We start from the raw sequence: 10,258 nt of genomic DNA on the forward strand, positions 1-10,258 counted from the left end.
CAAGTATTCAATTGTGTTTATTTGGAAAAGTCCAACAGTTACATGCATTGTTAATCAAATAAGGACGATTATACAGATGGAACAATACCTTATCACTGCATCACATTTCAAAACCATACATTTAGTTGTATCAAGAATTGGGATTGGAAAGTATTATCGCAACAATTTTATGTTTGAAACGCTTCTCCAACAATTTGATTCGGCAACAAGCTAAAGTTAATGACAAAATTGAGGATACATATTTTTGTGCAAACTAAAGTCCAGATTTATTCTCAACGTTTCTTTTTTTTGTAATTTTATTCATTAATATAAATGTTTGAATTATAATGGAACGAAGAATCGTTATAAATTGTTTAATTAACTAATTAAATGTTAAACAGAGTGTTCAAAAACATGTTTAAATTTGAGGTAAATGCACAATTATTGATATTTTTAATAAGAATATGACATAGCTCAATACCAACGAATCGTTATTAAATAACAAGTCAGCAATTACTCAATTTTGTAGAAATACTGTACCGTCAGTTATAATATTAACAGACGGAGTGATTATCAATCCATTAAATGAATAAAAGGAAATTCTGGTAAACGTCATTTAGACAGCATAATAACGATATGAATAGCCAAAAAAAAACCATGAAAGTATTCGGGCTTAACAATGACAGCTGACCATTTTAGCTAATGTTACTGAATTTAGAAGACTTTTCAAATCTGGATTCCTTCCTCGATATTGACCTAATGAACGACTCTTAACTTGAATCTACGACAAACGTGATGATTTCAACTTTTTAAGAGTAAATAGATATAGGAAGATGCGGTATTAGTGCCAATGCGACAACTCTCTATCCAAACAACAATTAACAAAAGTTATTCTTAAGTTCTCATTTCTCAGTAGTAACATCGTTCCATCGAATAGAGTTTGCATGTATTCCTATTTTTGGGATTTTTACTTATTTTTTCTATTTGTTTTGTTCACGCATCGTTGTCAATATTATGGAATTAAATGCGACTGTCATAAAAGTGTGAGCTTAAGCAAACTATAAAACCAGGTTCAATCCACCATTTTCAACATAAGAAAATGCCTGTACCAAATCGTTGTTAACGATATTTTTGAGATTTTGATTTTGCAATTTGATTAGGGACTTTCCTTTTTGAATTTTCATCGGAGTTCTATTTTTTTGTGATTTTACTTTTTTATACGTTATTCGCGTGCATGTTCCCACTATTTTGACTTCATTATCAGCGGTGTGATACTAACACAAAAAAAAACCCAGCTCCAACAGAGTGTGAGTATGACGACAGAAATCAACACTCTGTAAGTAGTACGTTCATCATCACGAATTGGTTGAACGATGCGATACAATGTTATGTTTAGATAAAGGTTCTGTCGGTTTCTACGCTCTTTTCCTGTTGGAATCTACGTGTACATGTGGAATGTATTAATGAACAAGAATTTTATTATCTATTTTAAGTATTCCTAGTTATAAAATAAAAAAAAATTGTAAGCTCATAATAAAAAAAAACCCAGTTGCAACAGGTTATGAAGAAAATTGAGAAAATGAAATATAATACGTTTACCGGTCATAATACTTGGATACCCGATACGATGTGTCTGCGTCTTTAACTCACTAACAACATGTTTTCGCCATCTTTTGTTACCATTGATATTACCTTAAGAAACTATTCAATTAGGTTTATTTTGTAAAGCCCAACAGTTTACGGCCTTGTTCATCAAATAAGGACGATAATAGATTAAATAATACTTTACCATTACATTAAATTTTAGCCCAAACAATGACTTGCTTCAAGAATTCGGGACTGGAAAGTATTATCGCCAACAATCTTCTTTTTAAAACGCCCTGAACAATTTGATTCGGCAACAAGGGATTGCAACAAGCTATGATTAATGACAAAATTGATGATACAGGTATTATTTGAAGTGTTTTTCTGAAGCTCCGTGAATGTATATTTTTTTACTTCGTTCCTAGAAAACCGTCAAGCATGGTTTCTATACATCACTTACACTTCGTTTTGTTCCAAAACTTGTCCGGTTGTATCGATCATGCAAAAACAGTAAAAATATAACAACATCGTATTAACTTTACTGTGTTTGGATTTGCATAAGAGTTAATGAAATGCAAAACCGGACACACTATTCCTTGTCGCAACACCTGATATCGCTACATTTGGAGTTCATATAATTGCTTCATGTTGTGACTATTTTTTTCAATTTTCCAAACAGATTTAAGATATTTGAATATCGGTAAGATATTTGAATATCGGTAAGATATTTGAATATCGGTAATATATTATCTATCGTTTAATTAATGTGTTTTCCTGTCCAAACGTTTGCTCTCTGTAATACTTAATCAAAATTAAGTCATGTGTAATCAGTTCAGCAAAAGAAAAAACAACATGACAAAAGACACAAATGTTAACATCTCGATATCTTCTAATTTTATTTTTTTTTGTCAATGAAATGTTTTCAACATTTTCTAATCTTATTATGATATACGCTTAAAAGCAGGAATTCAGAGATTTTTTTTTACAATTACCATTTTCGTGGCTACTTCTGCTTTCATCATTGTTTTACAATTTCAAATTAATACTGAAGGTTGTATGATTGCAAGAAATAACAACAAAGGAGGTTATTAAATGAAATCATACCTTTGAAAGTCATGCGGAATTTGTGGGTAAATATGTGCATTCTTGTCTTTAATTTTTACTAATATGCTTCTATATATGTTCTATGGTCTGGTTGTTGTCTCTTTGGCGCATTCATCATTTCCATTCTCAATTTTATTGGTCTGTATGCCATTTTGTGCTTCTTTGGTTTTTTTTAGTGAATAGGATTATAGCACAATGTTGACTGCTGTATTATTGACATTTTTACCTATTTTGTCTGTTTGTTTTGTTTTGTTCACGCATCGTTGTCAATACAATGAAATTTGATGCGACTGTCATACAAGTGAGCGGTTTAGCTAGCTATAAAACCACCATTTTCTATTTTCTACATTAGAAAATGCCTGTACAAAGTTAGGAATATGACAGTTGTTATCCATTCGTTTGATGTGTTTTAGCTTTTGATTTTTCTATTTGATTAGGAACGTTCAGTTTTGAATTTTCCTTGGAGGTCAGTAATTTTGTGATATAACTTTTTTGAAAGATCCTGAAAGTCATTTTTACTAATAAACACGTGTATATACATATCACATTTTATGTATATTACTTTTTTCGTATCAATAATTCCTTTTTTTTAAGGAATAACAACCAAACGACGAGCGTTTACTTGGTTATACCTTGCTGCTGTGAATTTGTTATCCCTTGCTGCGGTGAATTTGTTATCCCTTTCATGGAACACCAACTGCTGATTATTTTGAGCACCTGTGTCCATTTACGGTTTTTGATAGGATGTTTGTTTATCAATCGTTAGGTTATTTGTAGTGTTCTTAAACTCTTGTCTGTTGTTTTATTTTCGCTGTTGTTATTTAATTGTATATAAGAATTTCAGAAGACGATGCATTTGTTATCATATTAACCACTAAAATTGAGCATTGAATTAAAGTTGTGAAACTGAAAAGATATAGTACATTTTCTACGGAGGTTTCATTGAAGTTCTTAATATTTAAATTAGATCATTTCCTTTCACTGTTAGTTATTAAAAAACGACTCTATTTTAAACATAGCAAAGCAGAGATTTTATTGATTTATTAACAGTAACAAAAGCATTGATTACAATATGTCTTCTCAATTTCTAATCAGACACATGCCCAATGCGTTTATCAATCTAGATGTCTGCTTCCGAGGTCTGTAGTTAATATAAATACAAAAGTCAAAAGTGAACATTGAATGCATTTTGATTTCATAACATTTTAGCTTTGAGTGTACTTAAAAAACTTACCTACAGTTTATCCGCACAAAGTCATATCAGATCATATTGTTTTATCACTTAAGCTTTACAGCGTACATTAAATGGTGTTATGATCTTTATTATGTTATAGAACTTCAAAAACAAGTGCAAGGAAAAGTCATCAAAGGCAACTCTGATCGACAAACAACATCATATAAAACTTACACAAACCCACAGTTTGAGTATGTACGTTTTGTGATTGTTGAAGGCCGGACGGTGACATGTGACTGCTTACAAACTTATCCTTTGAATTTTGTGAGTAGCTGTCACATGTACGGACATAGCGCTTTACTTAATCGTATTAGGAAATACGCAAAACAACGCCGATATAAAGTTAATAAACCTACTGTTATACACAAAGTACAAAGTAAAGGTTGTTACGAACTCTAAAGTACACGTCTATTGCGACTCGTGTTGTGTGCGTGAAGATAATTACCATGTTATCTATTGGCTTTGTAATGTACATATACATTTGGTACTTTTAGATATGAAAAGAAAGGTTAAAATGTTACTGTTCTTCATCATTGTTATCTCCAAGTTTGAATCAATTGTATACAATTAATACATAAACATTGCATTTAATGTTAAGACGGAAGAATGCTATATGGGCCTTATTTTGTTCAACGATTATTTTTTTTCTTTAGTAAACGTATGCAACATTTGTGTAGTAAAAATACTTTTTTTCATTTAAACGACACTGTAATTTATTTAAGCTTTGTTATTCATAATACATATAATAGGAAGACAATTAAAAGTAAAATAACAAAAATACCAAACCCCGATGAAAATTCAAAACGGAAAGCGCGTAATCAAGTGACAAAATCATAAGCTCAAACAGATCAAACGAATGGATAACAACTGTCATATTTCTGAATTGGTACATGCATTTTCTTATGTAGAAAACGATGGATAAAACCTGGTTTTATAGCAAGTTAAACCTATCATTGTATGACAGTCGCATTTGATTTCATTATAATGCCAACAATGTGTGAACAAAACCAACAGACATAATAGGTAAAATATCAAAAATTGAGGTACAGCAGTTAACATTGTGTTATGATCTTAAAATCACTATAAAACAAACAATTATGTAACAAATAAATACAAAAAGGCATATAGACAAAGCACATTAGCTGTAAAAGAAAGACAAGAATACAAAAAAAGGTATCATAGCACAATAATACAATGACGGGATGTTCACTATATTAGGTATCAGGATTACATTTTGTATTCTAATGCAATTATGTTGTAACAATTGTTCTGATTGGATGACAGCAAGCGTAAAATTCTCTATCTCCTTGTCTGTAACTAAGGAAGCCGACATTTTGAATTTCGCAATGTATTGACATGTTATTTCTACAATAATAAACACAAAACTCACTTGTTGCGCCTAAAAATCTTCCTTTTATCAAATTTTATTACATTCTGAAGCGGCACAGAAGCCAGAAAACGCACGGTGTTTATGTTTGACGCCGGAAGCATACCTATGACGTCACCTAGTGTAGGGACCAAAGAAGATAACATCTTTTCGCGGAATTTTCTTTAATGAAGGTTTTACACTGAAATAATGATTGAAATTTAATTATGAACTTGTTTTGCATTAGAATAGAGCTCCGCTCCTCGTCGCCAGGTAAACTAAATTTGCGACAGTAAAACTACCGATGGACGTCCTTAAAGCTTCAAATACAATACAGTTATCTCTTAATTTACGTCAGACGCGCTTTTAGTCTTCAAAAGACTCAGAACAGAGCCACGTCATATGTAACAAAGAAACACAAAAAGGCATAGACACATAACTTTCTTTATTAAAAAAACATACCAGAAAATCATATACAACAGGAAACATGTTTGTTGAATTTTGTCAGGTGGTCCAAGATATTGATACTGACGATGCGACACTAGACATGTTAATAGTACTAGTTAGCAGATAACTATTTTAAATTTTACTACTAAATCTGAGCCATGCAACAGTGTAGATATTCACAAAATGCTTTGTTTTCTTTTAATTAAAAAGATTTTTCAATATCACGGAATTTGGAAGAAAATTGAATTGAAGTTATTCAATACGATATTTTTTCTCAATTAACCTTCTAATAGCCAATGCTGTAAGTATGTCGTTAAATAATGAAACTATATGCCAGTTTGAAAACTCGACACTGGACAATATTGCTGTAAAAGTTTCCCGCTATTACTTTTGTTGAAACTGGATATTTAGATAAGTCTTATGCTGTGACATAATTATGTAAAACTTTGATATCTTGCAGGTTGATATCACTGAAGTGAAGAGAGGGTATCAAATTATCGGTATCATTTCCTCTATACTGTCATGATTATCACGATGATAATTTGATACTGATACTTAAAGTTTATTGGTAGTGTTGAGGCGTATATTTTTGTGTAATGATTGGATTCATTGTAATCCAATATTTAGTTTTTACTACTAGTTATTAGAAATAAAGGTTCGACATGCGCACATTTAAATTCGGTATCGTTTAGTTTGTTTCAATAGTTTGTGCCAGTATTAATTGCAGACATCAGAAAATACACAGTACTGAGGTGTCAGCATTGATGCATTTTTTGTGTAAATAGGTTTAAGACATAATCAAGTAGTAAAATGCATGTTCGGTTAAGGATGTTCTCGCATCGAAATTTAAACGCGATCTCAAAACGTGGCCAATAGTAATGATGCAGGGCAAAAACAGTTTTGAAAGATAAATTCAGAAAATCAAACAATTAAGACCCCCTGTGATTTTTTTGTTTGTTTGAAGGATATGTCATCATTGAATGTTTTCCATACTATGGCTGGACAAATTGATATTACCAAAGCTAGGAATCAGATTCATACTAATTTAAAACCTCTTCGATTCCGATCCTTACTTGCAAAGTGGGTTGTGTCGAGCTTGTAGCAGCATAATTGTATTACTTACTGGTACAAAAAATGTTTACATATAATAGTATATGTACAGTAATTATAAAAACAACCGATATCACAATATCAAAGGAAATCGTAGCAAAAATATTAGAGTTTACTGCCGTTTGAAGACATCATTATAACTGAGGATAGTATTGTATGATGAAATTGATATGCAACATGTCCAATGATAAAATTGATATTCAATAATGTTTTAGTTCTAAAACAGATTCAATGGTTACAGTCGCAATAAGTAATGTGTTTGTAAAAATCGATTTGAGAAGTAACAGTGAAAACTATTACTAGTACTGTCAACAAATGATAAATACTTGGTCATCAATATTTGCAGAGAAGTTGAGATCTAAATCAAATAAATTGATTTCATAGCCGACTTTTGGTTATATTTTGCTCTGCAATTACATATGGTTCATCAACTTTGGCTTTAATGTCTGTTTGCGGTCGTAGAAGTTCATTAGAATCACGCACTGAAAAAGAAACATAAATTAAACAATTGTCTTTCATTCCATACAATCATACCATGTCTTCTTTTTTTTTATATGTACATAAAATCGTAAGTTAGGAAATTATAAATTGTGTTTACCACAATCTAACTGAATAAAAGATCATAAGGAGGGATTTCAAGAGCCATCACAACACATAAGCTGAAACAAATACACATTGTCATGACCAAAAAGTAGAAACATCGCAAAGATTTCACTTAAACAACATTGTCATGCTCACGTATATACATACCAGGCAGAGTGCGATATATGAAGGTTTCCGATTTTATCTATAATTGGCCTAGTTGAAGCAATAAATGAATACTGCTCAAAAATAATTTTGAGTGGGAAAATATGAATGGTTACCATGGTAACGGACACACTATTTTGTTGTTGTAAAGCGTGGTAATATCTTTCAAAAATCAGCTAAATCACCACAATTCAGAGCCAGATTATGAATAGAATCGTGCATTTTTCATTAATGTTCATATTTTACATTGATACAACTTGGTTTAAGCTTCATTTTAGTGAAGATTGCAGGTCAACCAAATTTAAAATACATGGAACCAGATTCATGGAGAATCAGCGCTTTTCTAATCTTTTGTCATCGTTGGTAGGTTTGTACAACAAAATTGTATTTTGAACATTAAATATAGGGATTCTTGAATACAATTTTACAATGTTTTGCAGTAAAAACAAACATTTACCAATTTGTAATCACATCTTGTTCCAAATATTACTTACAAATTGCCATTTTAATCATGTTTGAAATAACACATATCAACTTTTGGTTTGAATTATTATGTAATTGTTATGAAACTAAGGTTGATCTCCCTCGAAAAAAAAAATTAAAACATTTTTGGTGTGTTTTGTTTCATCCCAATTAGTTTTTGTCCTCATATACGTCTTTAATTTTATAGAATATATACATGAATAATATATATATTAATTATTGGCCTACATTTATGTAAATGTTTGCTTATTTTCATCTAAAATAATGCACAACAGGCGCTTTTTGCGGTTGTTGCAGCCATGTTTAATAGGGGATATATTTTAATAATCAAGATGAAAATGGTTTGAAAAATACGGGGTAACATCATAGCGTAGGATTTTCCGTACTTTCGTGAATACTATAATTTCCATCTCCATCCAAAATTTCTGCCTCCTATTCAATATGGTTGCAATAATCGTGAAGTGGACTATTGCATCTTTATTTAAATGCGTATGCATGTTGACAAAGAACCAGACAGACTTTTCATGTCTGTATCATTATTAATTTGAATGCAAGCTAGGGCAATGTGTTATAAAAAAAACCGGCTGTGTTTCAGAAACATGTAAATAACCATACCTTTGTCGTCAATATCTTTTGACATATTTAGTGTCACTATAAGGAGAATACCACTTAAGAAAATAAATACACCTCCTAGAACCATAATCCATCGGGTTAGTTTTTTACGTGCAGCCGCATCCTGAAAAATTCTGATGTCATCCAAAATGGATTTTCGTGGTTTTCTACGCACGGGTTTTTCAGTCTCAACAGGTAGATATTGTTCAGAAACTATTTCGATGTCTTCATCCTTTTCCGAACTTGAAGATGTCGTCTGTAGAAATTTCACATTGTGACCGTTATCCATTTTTAGAATTATTCCTAGCTTTATTCGATGTGTGATACTGGGTTAAATAAATCCGTATAATTATCCATTTTTAGAATTATTTGTCACCTTATTCAATGTATGAGACTGGGTTAATCCGCACACGTGTCCATTTTCAGATTTCTTAAAAAGAACGCGTTTTTGTTAAAGATCATAGAACACTACGTTTTTGTTATAGATTATGAAACCACACGTTTTTGTTATATGTTAAAGAACCACTGTATTATCGCAGACAATTTCAAATAAATAACAGGAAGAGTGATATCTAATTTTCAGAACATTTTGATTATTTCTGGTTTAGACAGAGATAAGCTTTCATTACATGCAATAGCCGATTCGATCCTTATAAAAGTTGCTGTCTCACATGGCATTAGTTTCAATCACTTATTCACTTATCCATTTTTTCTCTCAAGAATGCAATTATCTTCCTAATACAACTCCTTCATCACAGCATCATAGAAAATAAACTACAACATCCAAGGTCAACGAACTAAATTACTGATGTTATTTCCAAACAGTTGCCTGTAGCTCAGTAATACGTAATGATCTGCGATTTCATTTCAAATTATTATTTTGCTCTGATTTTTTTAATTAAGTGTGTTTTTTTTTACATTTATAATAAATCTGTTGGGAATACTAATAAATCATTTTCCCCGCCAGGATAAAATGCAGACATCTTCACACTCATCATTTTATGATTATTGGACAATTGCTTGAAAGATAGAGTCGACTAAAAACTTGGAAATAATTTTATATCAAACATTATATTTTCATTTGCATCACGTAGAGATTTATCAATGCCAATAAAATTAGTCTGTGATCAGGATATACTGGATCAATGTTAAAACATGTAACACCATTGGCAACACACTGGTTATTTCCTTCACGGTCTTTTCACATCTTAATTTCTGTAACCATGGTACTTAGTATGCATTTTTCTATCAATGTTTTGAAAAAAACAGATCATTTAAAAACACAAAATCGTTAACATATAATTAATCTAAATATATTCGAAAGAAAGCTCTGATTTCTAAGATACCAATCTATTACATTTTGCTTAAGTAATTAATTATAAAGGAAGTTTAGATTCAAAATACATATAACAAATCGATTCATTTTTATCTGCTAAGGTTAGCAGCCTACTTTGACTGGGAATTTGCATTTGTGGTGGGAAAAACAGTTATTTCTTCTATTCAGATATGCTTTTAATCGATGTGTTGTACTTTGTTGCACCAAGCGGTCTATAATGTCTATGCATAAAAGCAGTTAAAATGGAGAACTGTAA

General features: G+C 31.1%; 1 long non-coding RNA gene across 1 annotated transcript; it reads right to left on the minus strand.

The window, feature by feature from the left end:
• Positions 1–5,697: 5,697 nt before the first annotated feature.
• LOC143064246 (uncharacterized) lies at positions 5,698–9,643 on the minus strand. The gene is made up of 2 exons (XR_012975206.1): positions 8,670–9,643; positions 5,698–7,306 (listed from the first exon to the last, which is right to left on the minus strand). It is a non-coding gene; the product is annotated as an uncharacterized LOC143064246 (long non-coding RNA).
• Positions 9,644–10,258: the final 615 nt, after the last annotated feature.

Source organism: Mytilus galloprovincialis, chromosome 2, assembly GCF_965363235.1.
Source record: "Mytilus galloprovincialis chromosome 2, xbMytGall1.hap1.1, whole genome shotgun sequence".
Classification (NCBI taxonomy): domain Eukaryota; kingdom Metazoa; phylum Mollusca; class Bivalvia; order Mytilida; family Mytilidae; genus Mytilus; species Mytilus galloprovincialis.